This window comes from Rhinoraja longicauda, chromosome 20 (assembly GCF_053455715.1).
Source record: "Rhinoraja longicauda isolate Sanriku21f chromosome 20, sRhiLon1.1, whole genome shotgun sequence".
Lineage (NCBI taxonomy): Eukaryota > Metazoa > Chordata > Chondrichthyes > Rajiformes > Arhynchobatidae > Rhinoraja > Rhinoraja longicauda.
In genome coordinates, this window is record NC_135972.1 from 17214928 (window position 1) to 17231946 (window position 17019).

The 17019-nt window shown below is 48.1% G+C and overlaps 1 protein-coding gene across 14 annotated transcripts in view; it reads left to right on the forward strand.

The window, feature by feature from the left end:
• Window positions 1-1109: 1109 nt before the first annotated feature.
• LOC144603593 (F-actin-monooxygenase MICAL3-like) overlaps window positions 1110-17019 on the forward strand; it is a 201670-nt gene continuing 185760 nt past the window's right edge. For 13 of the 14 annotated variants that reach the window (XR_013548640.1, XM_078417027.1, XM_078417030.1 and 10 more), the window contains exon 1: window positions 1110-1278. The gene's annotated coding sequence lies outside the window, so the exon portion shown is untranslated. Of the gene's footprint in view, window positions 1295-17019 lie in introns of all 14 variants that reach the window. The other variant, XM_078417029.1, reaches the window with a different exon arrangement.

The window sequence follows — 17019 nt, forward strand, 5'->3', positions numbered from 1 at the left end:
CACTTGCATTCTCACATGCACACATTATCACATTGTCTCACACGCAGTAACACTGTCACACACATACTGCCACACACACTACTATCACAGGTACTCACTGCCACACGCACTCACGTACACAGTATTACCCACTGTCTCACACTATCACACTGCTGCACACATTTACACTGTCACACCCACTATCAGACACACTCACACTGCCACACACATTCACACTGTCAACACACACTATCACTCACACAACCAATCACATATGTAGACCATCACACATGCTCACTATCACGCACACATGTTCTCACACACATTCAGACCATTATATACAGCCACATTCTCCCACTCATGTTGTCACACATACAGTATCCCCACTCACACTTGTCCTATCATACACACTTACCCTGTCACACACACCGCTCACACACATTAGCACTATCATACACTTACCCTGTCACACACTCTCCCACTCAGTGTCACACACTATCACACATTCTGCTCACACTACCTCATCGACCCTCACACATATTTACACAATCTCCCACACACCCTGACACAAAACGCATGGTGAACCGACACACACATGAACGCATGTTCACACCCTCACATGCAGCAGAAAATGCTCACTGCGCACGAATGAACACACGTGTTGACCCCCGACGCCCACCCCGAGGGTGGGGGAGGGCTGAAGCCGGGGGCCGGGGCCTGGGGGCGGGGCCGGGCCGGGGGGGCCTGGGGCCTGGGGGCGGGGTCGGGGTCGGGGGCCGGGGCCTGGGGACGGGGTCCGGGGCCTGGGGCCTGGGGGCGGGGTCGGGCCGGGCCGGGGCCTGGGGCTTGGGGGCGGGGTCGGGCCGGGGCCTGGGGGCGGGGTCGGGCCGGGGGCCGGGGCCTGGGGGCGGGGTCGGGCCGGGCCGGGGCCTGGGGCCTGGGGGCGGGGTCGGGCCGGGCCGGGGGCCGGGGCCTGGGGGCGGGGTCGGGCCGGGGGCCGGGGGCCGGGGCCTGGGGGCGGGGCCGGGCCGGGGCCTGGGGCTTGGGGGCGGGGTCGGGCTGGGCCGGGGGCCGGGGCCTGGGGGCGGGGTCGGGCTGGGCCGGGGGCCGGGGCCTGGGGGCGGGGTCGGGCCGGGCCGGGCCGCGCCGCCTCCTTCCACTGACCTTGCGGCCGTGCGGAGGGAGGCGCCGAGTGGAGCCCGGCCGCCCGATGCTGTGAGCGGGCAGCTCCCGAGAGCCCGCCGGCTCCTCGCCCATCGACACCGCGACCGGCTGCCGGCACCGCCGAGCAGGGAGCGGGTGAGTGAGGGAGTGAGTGAGTACCGGGCGGGGGGCTGCGGGGGCTGGGGCGGTGACTGCGGCGCTCACTGTGTGTGAGAGAGAGCTGTTGAGGCACTGGAGATGGGAAGCACAAAGTGCTGGGGAATTGGCGGGTCGGGCAGCATCTGTGGAGGGGATGGACAGTCCAGAGAAGACTCCCGAACCGAAACGGCATCTGTCCGATTCCCCACGTCTCAGATACTGCCCGACCTGGAACCTCCAGGACTTCATTTTTCGTTGTAAGAGTGTGTGCTCTTTTGTGTGTGCGCACTGTGAGAATGTGTCCTATGCATGTGCACACTTCAGGGTGCAGGGTGTGAGAATGTGTTTTGGTGTGTGTCTTCTTGTGTCTACCTGTGTTTTAACGCTCTGAGAGAGTGTGATCATGTGCACACAGAGTGTAATTGCGTGCACTCTTGTGATCGTGAGTGTGCACAAAGTGTGATTTGCGTGTGCATACTGAGAGGGTGATCATGTGTGTGCACCACTGAGTGATTATGTGTGGCAATATGATCATGGATTAAGATCAGTATGATCATGGGTGTGTGTGCGCGACATGTGTGTGCACATGGCGAATGCAATAATGTGTGTGCACACAGACTGCAGTCATGTGTGCACACTTAAATGAGATGCATGTGTGCACACAGAGTGCGATCATGCTTGTGCACATTGAATGTGATCATGTATGTGTGCACATTGAGTGTGATCATGTGTGCACATTGAGTGTGATCATGTGTATGCACATTGAGTGATCATAGGAATGCACAGTGAGATTGCGAACGTGTGTGCGTGCACAGTGTGCAATCTTGTATGTACTGAGTGTGCAATTGTGTGTGTGTAACCATAGAGGTGCACACACTGAGTGCAAATCAAGTGGGTGCACACTGAGAATGCAATCATGTGTGCATACTGAGAGAGATGTATGCACAGTGCAATCGTGTGTGTGCACACTGTGATAACCTGTGCACACTGAGTGTGATCGCATTTGCACACAAAAAGCATGGTCGCGTGTGGGCACACAGCGTGATCATGTGTACGCTCACAGACCTGTGTTCTTGTGTGTGCATACAGAGTCTGTACTGAAGTATGCAGACTAAGAGTGTCCATGTGATAGCCTGCTTGTATGTGCACACTGCGATTGTTTGTGCACAGAGTGGGTTATTGTGTATGTGCATACACTGCAACTGTGTTATTGTGTGTGCACACTGAGTGTGTTTTTGTGTATGTGTGTATTGCGAGTGTGTTCTTGTTTATGTGCACTCAATGGGAGAGTTAGTGCATGCACACACGGAGAATGTGTTCTGTGCGTGTGACCATGTAGTCAGAATGTGATCCTGTGTGCATTCTGTGAGTGTTCCTTTTTGTGCTTGCTAAGTGTGTTCTTGTCCGTGCACACTGGGAGTGTGTTCTTGCGGGTTCTGTGAGTGTGTTTTAATTTAGTTCAGAGAAAGTTTAGAGTTTAGTTGAGAGTGTTTTGATGCATGCACTCTGACTGCTCTTGTATGCGGGCTGTTAGATTGTGTGTGTTGTGGGAGAATGTGTTGTTTATGTGTGCGCTGGGAGAAAGTTATGCGCTCGTGTTTGAGTGTATGCTGAGAGTGTAGTCTTTAATGTGTGCTGAGAGTGTATTCTTGAGTGTGTGTGTGTGTGCGCTGTGAGAGCTTGTGTTGAGTGTGTGCACAGGGTAGAGAGTGCACTAAGTGTGCATGCTCTGGGACAGAGTGCACTGAGATAGAGTGTACACTGAATGCTTGCATGCACGGGGCTGAGTGTGTACTGATTGTGTACTGATTGTGTGTGCACTGGTGCTGAGTGTGCACTGGGACATACATTAGGCGTGCGTGTGTGCACTGAGTGTGTGTGTATGCTGAGACATAGTGTGCACTGAGTGCGTGTGTGCACATTCTGCCCCACAGCACGCATGCACGGTGCGCATGCGATGAGAGTAAGCTGGAGGATGCCGGATGGAGGGGTTTGGTTCTGGGTGGTGTTGGGCACAGCTAGTGTGCCAGACCTACACTGCCCTGGCCCAAGTGGCCAGTTGGCACATAGTGCAAACACGATGCCAGTGCACACTTGGCCCCAGTGCTGGTCGTGGCCCTGGACTCGCCTGTTGGGTTGGGCATCAACCTGAGGGGGCGCCTGACTGGTGTGGCGAGGCAGCCATCTCTCAGTGTGCCCATTGGCTGCTGGTGCCGGAAGATTCGTTGAGGCTCGTGCTTTGTACTAAACCCTTGTCTGAAGGCCAGGAGGAATCAGTGCCTTGTATTATCTCCACAATTACCCCATATTACCCCACTAACAGCAGGCAATTGAGGTAAGGCTAAGTGATACGATCTTTGAAGCAGGCCAGTGACTTGGGCTAGGCCGGGCTGTGGGGTAGAGATCACTGCTGCCTGTAGCCTAGACGGGGCAGGGCCTGGGCCTGGATTCAGGGCAGGGCCTGGGGCCTATATTCAGGGAGGGCCTGGGGCCTGGGCTCGGGGCAGGGCCTGGATTCAGGGCAGGGCCTGGGCTCGGGGCAGGGCCTGCTGCGGCCTGGGCTGAGCTGATGTTCGTATCTTGGGCCTGGCTGCAGTGAGATATTTCCTGTTGCCGTGTCCTGTGACCCAAATGAATGCAGTGTGTGGGTTGGGGGCCTGGTTTTCAGGGAGGGCCTGTCTAATGGTTTCGTGCAGACCACCAGACTGCCTTGGATTGAACTAAAATTCTTTTGTGCGGCTTTGCAAGCAGAGTTTTGACTCTGTGCTTCAGTTCCTGTGCTTTTGTTAATACTTTGTTGCTGACTCTGGAAGGAGACATCTAACTCCTTCCCGCTCCCTCCCAGTGGAGAATGGGCTTGGAATCTGTGAGCTATCTGGAGGAAGTGTTGTTCTGTGCAGAGTAGCTGGGCTGGGAGCTATCTGGGGGGAGAGTGTTGTTCTGTGCAGAGCACAGACTGTGAGCTATCTGGAGCCTTTGATGTGATTAAATCAGAAAATCTTTACTGTTGGTCTAATTCCAAGAGAAGCAGAGCTGTTGGACGGGCCTGGTGTGACCTGTGTTGTAATGCCCAGTTTATTTTTACCGCTGTGTTAAGAGTACAGGGGGGGGGGGGGGGGCTGTGCAGCTGCTGCTCCCTTGATCTGCACCGATGCATTGATTCCATCACGGGAGAGAGTGAGAAAGCTCTTCCCGCCAGCACGGTGCGGTGGACGAGTCGTTAACCTGGCTGCAGTAGGATGCTCCTTGAACTCCTCAAGCCCTCCAGGCTTTTCTGTGATGAATCCTAGTTGTGTGGGAGGGAGGGCGGTGAGGGAACTCCCGGCTCCTTGTTGTGGGAGGTAAGCTTCGTTTGGAAGGCCGAGTCTGTGTGTCTCCTACGGTCGCTGATACCGTCGGAGGGTGAGTTAGAGAGGAGACAGAGGCCGACAACTTCAGTTTGTGGCAGGTTTCCGCTCCAACTGTCCCTGCACCTCTCCCAGGTCCAGAAAATTACTAGCTTGCTTTCTGTATTTAGCAAGAGTCTCACAATCATCCATAATCCTGTAATTATACGGCCTGATCAGCAGGTTCCACAGCTCCAGCTCTCTTTCCTTTCAGTTCCTAGGTGCCTCCTTTCTGCTGTTCACTCTCCAGTGTTGGCTGGAAAGTTGAAGCCACGAGGCATTGCCCATGCCACGTAAATAGTGTGTGGTACAGCAGCCTAGATCAGCACTTCCTTCCCTCTACCCTTCCATTTTTAACAAATCTTTTAGAGCAGCATGTTACCCTCTAAACAGAAATCCGGCTAAGCCTCCATTTCCTCCTCAATTAAAAACCATCAAGCCCTAGTATTGTTTGGTTGAATTCCAGTGAGCTCCCACCCAGGGCTGAGGTGTCCTTCCTGCGTTCTAGACTCAAAGCTGAAGAAGTGTCCCGACCCGAAACATCACATTTGTCCATGTTCTCCAGAGATGCTGCCTGACCCACTGAATTACTCCAGCACTATGTGTCCTTTTGTGAAAACCAGCATATGTAGTTCCTAGTGATGTAGTTCCTTGTTTCCTCAAAGCTGGCAGCAATGCTGAAGATAGTCTGAACATAGATAAAGTGCCATTGTTCCCCCCAAGATGCGGCCCTCTCTCCTTCCAGCTCCCATTTCCCCGGATTGACCCACCTTATTTGACAATCTCTTTCCCTGCTGCCCCATCCCTCACTCATAGACCCATGGAGGCGCACAGTGTGGAAACAGGCCCTTCATATCTACCTGCCCACGCCAACCAACATGCTCTATCTATACTTAGTCCCACCTGCCAGCATTTGGCCCATATCGCTGTAAACCTATCCTATGCATCCAAATGTTTCTTACACGTTGTGATAGTAAATAAACTCTATCCATCTCTCTCCCTCCTCCATGAATCCCAGCCATTTTGACCAAAACTTCTCTTATCCCCTCCCGACAGCTCTTTGCCCAGTTCAGAGGTGAGCTTGTCAGCTAATGGCCCCACACAGTGGATGGTGGCTGTATGGAGGGGCATTCCCACACAGTTAGGCCAGCTCAGTGCCAGCACCTCACCTCCTGTTGGTGACGGCCTGCCCTGCAGGTGTTTGGCAGGCAGCGTACGGTGCCTGTACGTGGGTGCTGTACCCAGTGGCTCTGACGATTTCCCGTGCACCACACTGCACTGTCTTTAACGTCCTGCGTCTAAGTGATGCCTCAGCCTGACTCGGAGTGAGCAAGCGTGAAATGGCTGTAATCAGCCTGGTTATAAAAATACTCTCGGCATCATCTGCTGTCATGTTAATGCCTAATTGATTGTTGCTGGGCTGGGATGCTGGCAGTGAACAGAGGGAGTTCACTGTACTGTGGCAAGCCTCATTCCACAGTATTTAGTGCAGTGGTCTGCTGGACAATATGGAGGGTCCTTTAACAGGTGGAGGGATATAGTGCAAGAATACCTGTTTTATCACTCAGATGCTGGGAGTGCCATTGTGCCTGGGGAGGGGGTTAGGAAGTTTATATATGGTAGCAAGGGGCAGGGGAGTGAGATGATGTCTGACTGGAGGTTGGGGATAATGAGGTGCTTGGGACTGCCTCCATTTGAAGGCAGTTGCTAGATTACTGCACATGAGTATGTTCAGACCCCATGGGTTAAAGGAGCAGTAGTCATATGGATTCCAAATTACTTCCGGGATTGAAAGCATGGCACTGGTGAATGACTGTTCTTCAGACTGGGATGAGATGTATGCCAGGGATCACTCTCTGAGCTACTCTTTATGAGGTACTTTTGTGGTTAACAGGGACTTGTGTTAGACTTTTAAAAAAGTTTACAGAATGTTCACACTCGTAAATGTGGTCGGGAGGACAGTTACGGGCTTACGGAAAGACGAGTGGGGTAGTCAATTGATTGGCTGTTGGAAATTTGTCCCTCGTCTGTTGGTGAGTGGTAGAAACTGGGAGAGTTGATGGGAATGTGGGGAGAATAAAATGGAATTAGTGTACATGGGTAGTTGATGATCAGCGTGGCCTCAGTGGGCCAAATTGTGCGTTACCATGGTGTACGTCTTTAAATGATGAAGTGGACAGGTGAGTGAATAATGACTAAAATGTAAAGCAGGAATTGTTAAATTATGGATTTTGGTGGAAAGCGAGAGAAGTATCGATGCCAAAAGACTTCGGCAGCAGACAACAAATCCAGGGATCCGGGTTCGATCCTGACCAAGGGTGCCGTCTGAACCGAGTTTCATGTATTCCTTGTGACCACGTGGATTTACTCTGGGTGCTCTGGTTTCCTCCCACATTCCAAAAATGTGCTGGGTTGTAGGTTAAATGGCCTCTGCAAATTGTCCCTAGTCTAGGATAGAACTAGTGTGCAGGTGATCGCAGGTCGGCAGGGACTCGGTAGGCTGAAGGGCCTGTTTCCACGCTATATTTCTAAAACTAAAAATAAATGCTGGAAGTACTTGGGCCCAACAGCAGTCGTGGAGAGAAATGGAATTAATGTTCTGGTGGCCAATCTTTCATATGAGCTGGGGGAAAATTTGGGATAAAACTATTTCTAAGTTGCAGAGGGATGGGAGAGGGAGAATAAAATAGAAGGGAATGTGTCTGATACTGAGGAAGTCAGGAAAGATTGAATAACAAATGGAATAACAGACTTATATGGAGACGGGATAATAAAATTAAAAATGAAAGAAAACGTTAGTCTGGAAGAGATGTAAATGTAAAATAATGAGGTGAGTTTGTCATGGTAAGGCAGAAAGTATCTGAAATAATACTCTCATTACCTGTGATCATTGAAGAGTTTGACGTCTGGAAGGCGGTATTGTATTCATTCAGAAAATGAAATGCTGTATATTTCTCAAGCTCACATTAAGCTTTATTGGAACTGCAGGGGAGGCCAATGGTAGTGATTAGAATGGACATGAGACAGAGAGTGGTGACACACAGCTGGAAGTTTAGGCAGGCTTGTGGACTGAATGGTGGCCGTGCAGAGCATTAGCCCGCCTGCCCCAGCACAGGGGATTCCACAGTGTCAGCAGTACTCATCTAGGGCAGGAAGCAGAGTGCAGCTCCTGATCCGGTGGACAGCCGCCTGTGTGAAGAGTGAAGTAGCACATCCCCAGAGGCGGCCCCAGAATGGTGAAAGAGAATGATGTCTTTGGTGATATTACATCAGGTCAAGTGAAGGTGATTGTCATATGCACAAGTATGGTGAGGTACAGGTACAATTAAAACGTGTTTGCAGCAGCATCACAGGAAAATATTGTCCAAAAGCGCACAGAAATATAAATTATACATCACACATAAATTCGACAAGATAGTGAAAAGAAAAAAAAGACATTAGTGCAAATGCACAATTAGAAAACAAGTCTGAGGTAGTGCAATAGGTGGTCCCCAGTGTTCCATTGCTGAGGTAGGATTAGTGGTGTGCAAGTCGGTTCAAGAACCTGATGGTTATAGGAAAGTATCTGTTCCTGAATCGGGTGGTGTAGGATTTCAGACTTCTGTACCTCCTCCTGAGAGTAGCAGTGAGAAGAGGGCATAGCCCATATGCCAGGAATCCTTGATCATAAGCGCCGCATTCTTGAGGCAACGCCATGTGTAGATGCTTTTGACGGTGGGGAGGGCTGTGTCTGTGATGGACTGAGCTGTGTCTACCACTCTCTACTGCCTCTTGTGTTCCTGCCCTTTGGAATTGTAGTGCCAGGCCACGATGCATCTAGTCACCATGGTCTCTACAGTGCAACTGTAGAAGTTTGTTCCAGTATTTGGTGACAAGCCGAATCTTTTTAAACCCCAGAAGAGTCGGGAGTGGTGTTGAATGTGTAGCTTTGACAAATGGAGGGTGGGGAAAAGAGGAGCACAAAGTTGTTCTGAGAGGGAGGGAAGGAGTGAGGACAAAGTGTAGGAAATGGAAAGGATACAGTTGCGGTGGTCAAATGCTTGCAAGATACTGGTGTGTAGCTGCACAAAACTTTGAAAGTGGCAAGACACTTTGGGAGGGCGCTTTACTCTTTGTATAAAAGCATACTGGTCCTTGATTTTATGTGTGGAGGAATAGAGTACAAAAGCATTGGGCTCGTACTGGTTCAGCCTCAACCATGGTTTGTGTTAAATTCAGGGTCTTGCACCTTGGGAAGGATGTCAAGGCCTTCAGAGTGTGCAGGGATTTACTTAAGGTGAGGGAATTCAATTATCTTAATACTCTCCTTAGAGCAGAGTAAGGGGACATATGATGGAGGGTTCAAAATCATGGATTAATAGAGCACGGAAAGTGAAATGTTTAGTGACAAGAGAGTTGATGGGTTGATGTAATTGACAGTAATGGGCAGGATTGTGTTCTGCATGGTGTGATAGGGTGCACTCTACCCACAGTATACTTTAGAAATGCTCGATGGCTGTGAACACCTTCCAACATTCCCCTTGCGTCTCTCCAGGAGCGAAAGGAGGACAAAGCTGGGAATAAGCGCACGATCCAATATCAGTTTCCTGCCAACTCTCAAAATTTATCGTTTGAAAGGAAGTTCATGGACAAAACCATGTTTTTAATTTTGATTTAGTTTGATGGAACCCATGAGATGTGTCTCATGAGAAGCCAATTAGAGAGGCTGATGTTGATTGCACTAGAGGAAGACTAGCAGCAAAGAGCAGGAAATTGAGTCGTTGTAAAAGGATGCCGCACAGACTACAGAAGGAATGCGTGCCCCAGAACAATAACCTCACCGTTTTCCATTTTCATTGGAAGTAGCACACACGAGTTTGCCGTTGTGTACCATTGGCCAAGGGTGCAGATTTGAAAAGTGCAAGATTGCTGGAGAATAGTGAAGGAGTTAATGGCGATTAAAAATGCAATGTGCAGGAGTGAGATAAACATTTCTAATTCAAAAGCAAGGGATACGATGTGGACAAAAGAGACCCACTGTAACGTGGCTGGGTGAAACCATACAAAGCGCTTTAAGTGTTATAAATAGAGGCATAAAATGTAAGACTAAAAAGTAATGATAAGTTTTGAATGATAGCTCAGTTAGCTGAAATTATTATGAAATACGTTAAAGCCACAGCAAGAGAACGGCAAAAATTCAATGTAACAACACCAGAATGTTTTCTTTTAGTTTAGTGATACAGCGCGGAAACAGGCCCATCAGCCCACTGAGTCCGCACCGCCCAGCGATCCCAACACATTAACACTATCCTACACACACTAGGGACAATTTACACATACACTAAGCCAATTAACCTACATACCTGTACATCTTTGGAGTGTGAGAGGAAACCGAAGATCTCGGAGAAAACCCACACGGTCACGGGGAGAACGTATAAACTCCATACAGACAGCACCCGTAGTCGGGATCGAACCCGGGTCTCCGGCTCTGTAAGGCAACAACTCTACCGCTGCACCACCGTGGGATATAGAGAATTTTACATGTAGCAGAGTTTGGCAAGAGATTTACTGGAGTTACTCAATAACAGTTTTGGTGGAGAGTACTGTTTGCCATGTGCGTGAGACTCTAAGAATGAGGAGAGGATTCAGGTTGACGTTCTTTGAAGGAGTGACAGTATTTTACAATGGGAGTGGTTCAAAAACCTTTCCATATTCTGCAGGCTTTCCTAAGCCAAGAACGGTAAAGGTTATTTGGAGAGTTATATTTGGTGTAATTTAATAAAAGGCAGCCATGAACAGTAAGCTGAATGGTCTACTGCTCCTAGAGAATAGAAACCATGTTTAACTGTTGGACTGCTGCTGCTGACTGCGATATAGTACGTCCACTGTAGTATGTGGTACATTGGTGTGAATTGTGGTCCTTGTGTGTGACATGTGGTACCTCATTGTGATGTGTAATGTTATACTGCAATATATAGTACCTTATTGTGACTTATGGTATGGTCCGATATATGATAGTTCATGCCAGCTGCAATGGTTCGCTGATGTGTGATTATTGACTTAACAACAGCGAACTCATTTGGTGTCATTGTCATATATTTTACTAGCATTTGGATCTTTGCAATATTATTAGGTATTGAATGCAGTGTGCAACACCTCATTATAATGGGCATCTCTCTGTGATGAGCAGTACCATATTGTACCATAGTCCTATTAATGCTGTAACATATTGTACCATAGTCCTATTAATGCTGCAACAAAATTTACAGCACAGTAGCAGACCATTCTCACAAGCAACTCTCACCTCCGTCCATCTACAATTGATTACACAGTATTATCACTCATCGATACATAGATACATAGAAAATAGGTGCAGGAGTAGGCCATTCAGCCCTTTGAGCCAGCACCGCCATTTAATGTGATCATGGCTGATCATCCACAATCAGTACCCCGTTCCTGCCTTCTCCCCATACCCCTTGATTCCGCTAGCCCCAAGAGCTCTATCTAACTCTTTTTTTAATGCATCCAGTGAATCGGCTTACACTGCCTTCTGAGGCAGAGAATTCCACAAATTCACAACTCTGTGTGAAAAAGTTTTTCCTCATCTCAGTTCTAAATGGCCTACCCCTTATTCTTAAACTGTGGCCCCTGGTTCTGGATCACTCAGCCTAAGTCTAGGCCAGTGATTATCTTCACGCGTGCCTCTTTCCACTTCAGTTACACCCATACTTGTTCCAGGCTTTTCTCTCTCATCCGGCTTCCTCTTTAAGTAGATACAGCTGCCTTAAAGACATTTTGTGGTCGAGAGTTCCACATTGTCATCACCATTCTGGCCAAAGAAGTTATTTTATTAGATTTATTGGTCAATACATTACACTAATGTCCCCTAGTCCTGCTCTTGCTTGCAAGTGGATGCACTTTTCTGCATCTAATCTGTCAAACTCATTCACCATCTTAAAGGCTGCTCTTGTATTACCAGCTTCTCCCCCTCCCCCCAGCTTTTTTTTCTGGAGAAGGGAGCTCCAGCTTGTTTATACCAACTCTAATTTCTGGTGCAGTGACAGCCAACGCTCTTGTATCTTTTCCCATGCATCTTTTAAAATTTGATTTTAAAATATGAAGTTCATAAACTAGCTTAGTCTAACCACAGGTAGACACAAAATGCTGGAGTAACTCAGCGGGACGGGTAGCATCTCTGGAGAGGAATGGATGATGTTTCGGGTCGAGACGCTTCTTCAGACTGAACCACAGTCTAACCACAGTTCCATACAAGCTTAAAATAACTGCCTGCAGTGAACTGCCATGGTTGATTTGGTTTATGATGTGGCCTCATTAACTCTTAGTACTGTCTCTACACTGATTTGCATGATCTACTTTGTTTTGCATGCTATTTGATCAGATGGTACTATACATAAATATTATCAAGCCAATCTCCAGTACAATAGGTAGAGCAAAGAGAGAGATACAGAGTGCAGAATATTGTTCTCATCACTGTAGCTCATCAGTTTCGGAGACAAAGTCCAAATTTTGCAATGGGGTAGAGGTGAATCGGGCAGTACCCTAGGTTATGGAAGGACCATTCAGAAGTCTGAGAGCAGAGGGGAAGAGGCTGTTCCTGAGTTTGGTGATGTATCCTTTCAAGCTTTTGATCTCATTCTGCTAGTTTATTGTTTGTTTTGCTATAATTGTGACAAAGTTCCTATGATTTGGTTGCAATCTTAATTCAGTGCTATCCACACATTTTGATTCACCAATCCACATTGTAGTTGCAAACAAAGATGCTGATCCATGTGGATTGCCACTTCTCACTATCACCAAACTGAGTAACTTCCTGCAAGCACAGCCTTGCTTTTTTTTCTCTGTGGCCACCCAGCTACCCACCCTGCATCTTGTCCCATCTTCACAAGTTTATCATTAGATACAGATATCTTATGCAATGGGCTTTGCGAAATTCAAATACCATTTTCTCTTACTGACCTGGTCTGAAATCGGCACGAACTACACAACTACTGCAGCTGGTCATTTTTCTGTTGCATCTTTGCGTATCTTTTTCATCATTGACGTTAAGCTAATTGGTTTGTAGTTCCCAGGCTTGTTAATTCCCCTTTCACATTACATCAGCTGTCTACTCCTCTGACATGATTCTCTTCTAATTATTTTTTACTGTACAACAGTGCCCCTGCTATTTTCTTCCCTTACTTTTTGTAAGAAGCCAGGATTAAATCCATCCAGCCAGTGGTTTTATCTCTCCAATTAGTTGGTCAGTTATCTTCATCCACTTTTCTTAAATGTATTTTTTAAAAATCTGGCATTATGTCCATCTTGTTAGTGTTCCTGGTAAATATCAAGGCCAAGTAATTGTTCAATAATTCAGCCACTTTTACTGCCAATGCTTGTGATATTATTGTGTGTCCGTGGTTTAACCTTTTCCTAATTTTTCTTGTTATTTTCAGATATCTGTAAAATGCAGTTTGTATCTCATGAAAATTTGGATTTGTGATTTTCCTATGATTCTTCTTTATAAAAGCCCTTGTATTCCTTTCACCACCCTCTCATTCGAGTGCAGTCTACAGTATACCTTCTTCCTTGGGTTGCGTTTTAGCATTTTGATTCACGGTGCGTCATTACTAACTCTCAATTTAGTCTTTTCACATATCTTTCTAATTCTCTTTTTTTTTCCTTTCCCTCTTGATGTCATCTAGTTTCCTTTTAAAAGGTTCAGTATTATTTGCCTCGACTGGTTTGCTGGGTATTCTAAATATTGAGCTTAAATAATTTATTTTCCGTTGCAATTTTGGATTTTCTGAAAGTGGAACTGTTTCTTTGCATCTTCCCTGTCCAACAGATTTATAGTTTACAGATGACCACTGTGTCTGCTCTGAGTCTTTTCTACACTAAGAAAAACCTGCAGTAGTGTCCACCGATAACTACAGAAATTCTGGTGCCATTTTGTAAATGATTTTTAAACCGTCTCTTGTGCGCCAATGTGTCCAATTATACAAATTGTGACAATGCCTGATTAAACTCTATACAAATAACAGATAAACATAGCAAAGGAGCATGAAGAGGCCATTCGGCCCCTTGTGCCTGCTCCAATATTCAATCTTTTGCCTCAGTGTCATTTCTTTGCACTAACCCCATATCACTTGGTTCCCTTAATATTTAAAAATCAATCACCCACTATCTGAATATACTGACTTAGGCTCCACTTGGATAGAAAATCCCAAAGACTAACTATCCTTTGGGTGCAGAAATTTCTACTCTGTCCTGAAGGGGCAGCCTTTTATTCTGTCGAACCATGTAAGAATGTTAGATGCATCAATGAAGCCCTCATTCTTCTGAAGTAAGAATATAAACCCAGCTACATAATCTGTCCTCAGGACAGACGTGCATCCCAGGGGGTCACTCTGGTGAGCCTTTGCTGCATTCCCTCTACGCAAGAGGGAGACCAGATCTGTACACAATAGTCCGGCAGACCCAATGTAAAAGCAGTTAGGTGGACTCACGTTCTCCCTGTGACCTGCATGGGTTTTCTCCGAGATGTTTAGTTTTCTCCCACACTCCAAAGACATACAGGTATATAGGTTAATTGGCTTGGTATAAATGTAAAAATTGTCCCTAGTGTGGATGTGCAGGGACCGCGGGTCGACACGGATTCGGTGGGCCGAAGGGCCTGTTTCTGCGCTGTATCTCAAAACTAAATTCCAGTTCCGGTTCCAGACCTCCCAGTTCGGACCCAACCCAGACTACAGGTTCCGAAGAAGCCTGACCCGTTGAGTTACTCCAGCATTTTGTGTCTACCTAAAATAAACTTAATGTCATCAGCTCCTTGTAGCTTTAGAATCTCTGACAACTTGATATATTTTAAAACATATTATACCCCTAAAATTAAATGCCAGTGCTCTGCTGGCATTTCTGATTGCTTAATTAATTTGTGATGTTGATCTTAATGATTAGTTCACCTATATCCCTGGAATTAGTAAAAAATGGTTTGTAATGTATGTGTCCTAGCAAAGTGTAATAGATGACACAGTGGGATGGTATATGTGTCTTCGTCCATAATTGGAAAACTGCACCTTATTGCTTCGTCTGTAATCAGTGCTGTAAATTAGAGTGCATTTTTCGGATTCTTCACATTTTCAGACAGTGAGGTGGGCAGGGAGCTGTCCCTACAAGCTCAGATACATCTCTTCATCAAAGGCTCGCCCCAATGCAGGTGGGCGGGGAATGCACCGAGTTGGAACTCAGCTGGATGTGCGGCAGAGAAACTGTATTTAGAGATGCTCCGAAAATTCTTCTGCCGTGTACTTGTGCCACTGGTTACATCTGACATGTTAAACGATTGACTTTGATGTGTGTGTGTGGCTGAGGCGGTTTGTCAAAGGGAGAAGAGGTGAAGCTGAATTTTCAGCACCGAGGTGCCGTGGAACACTGGACCAATGGAAAACACGTGCGCTTAATTGTAACAGTCACTCGTGTCTCCAAGGCAGCATGTAGTACACAACAGTCAAAAGAGCTCTTTTCTGTAGAGCAGCAGCTTTGTTTGTAGCCATTTTAATAGCGTGCTGTTTTATAAGGTTCACTGAGGGAGATTTGCAATATCTGGATGTTCTGGAGGGGCATAACACGGAGGCTTTGGCTGCTTTTCCGGAGGCGGATGTGCAAGAGCAGTGGGAAGGAGAGGAGACTGACTCCAGGTGCCTTGGGGGCAACGTTGATCCTGGAGTCAGCTCCACCCAAACAATAGAATAATTGGCCGCTTACCTCATCACAGATTGTTCCGCCTCGCTCCAAACAAACCGCGTCTCGTGTGTGCCTGAGTGAGAATGCTGACTGTGCTCTTTATAATTTATTGTGAAAGTGTGTTAGCAGGTTCTGCGGTGAGTTAAGTGCTGGGCTATTCACGACTGTTATCAGATGATTTTTGACACTTGTCCATGAAATTATTTATGACAGATATGTGGAGGATAAAGGTTTACCATTTCAGAGGGATCTCCCTTCTGTAACCTCCACCTCCCTTTTGAATCCTTTATCTCCCCAAACCAGCTACCCTATTCTACAGGTTACTTTACTTCCCACCACATTCCCAAACATCCCTTCATCCCTTCCCATTTTATTGCCAATCCCATAAGATTGCCATTTGCCCTGTGAGTGGAGTGGTGCTCTCACAGCCCCACCCTACTGCAGTGTGGTGCTCCCTCATCCCCACCCCTATTACAGTGTGGCGCTCCCTCATCCCCACACCACCGCAGTGTGGCGCTCCCTCATCCCCACCCCTATTACAGTGTGGTGCTCCCTCATCTCCACCCCTACTGCAGTGTGGCGCTCCCTCATCCCCACCCCTATTACAGTGTGGCGCTCCCTCATCCCCACCCCACTGCAGAGTGGTGCTCCCTCAGCCCACCCTCTACAGTGGTGCTCCCTCATCCCCACCCCACCGCAGTGTGGCGCTCCCTCATCCCCACCCCTATTACAGTGTGGTGCTCCCTCATCTCCACCCCTACTGCAGTGTGGCGCTCCCTCATCCCCACCCCTATTACAGTGTGGCGCTCCCTCATCCCCACCCCACTGCAGAGTGGTGCTCCCTCAGCCCACCCTCTACAGTGGTGCTCCCTCATCCCCACCCCACCGCAGTGTGGTGCTCCCTCATCTCCACCCCTATTACAGTGTGGCGCTCCCTCAGCCCACCCTCTACAGTGGTGCTCCCATCGGGGACCTGGGGTGGAGGGTACTACACCGAGGAGTCCCGTGCCTCGTGTACATGGAGTGTGTGAGGTTGCAGCCCCTGTTCCAGTATCTAAAGGGGCTGCTCCTTGCCTTCTGGCTGCACTTCTCACCCACCATCCTCATCTTTGAACACCCAGTGTGTAGGGGAAGAGGGCAGGGCTGAAGATGTCCTGGTTGGGTTGCTCCTGGGCCTTGCCAAGCTGGCCATCCGTGTCATGGCACCAGGTGGAAGAGGGCTCTGCCTGAGCCGGCTGCCTGCCCCTTTTCCAGGGTTACGTCCGCGCCCAGGTGGTACTAGGGAGGGACTACGCGCTGTTCATGGGCACCCTGCGGGATTTACGGGACCGCTGGGCGGGAGGGGGGGGGAGTGTATTCTTGACAAGGATTGTAACATAGTTGTTGGATACTCAGTATTTGATATTTAAGAATGTTTATTTTACTTTTTACTACAGTGGTGGATTTGTTGGTATTGTTTTGAATTGTACATATTATTCTTGTAAATAATTGATTAGATTTATTTTTGGTTTAAAAAAAAGTGGAATCCATCACCCCCACCCCTACTACCCCCCCCCTCCTCTACAGCAATGCTCCCACCCCCCCTACAGCGGTGCTCCCCCACCCCCCCTACAGCGGTGCTCCCCCACCC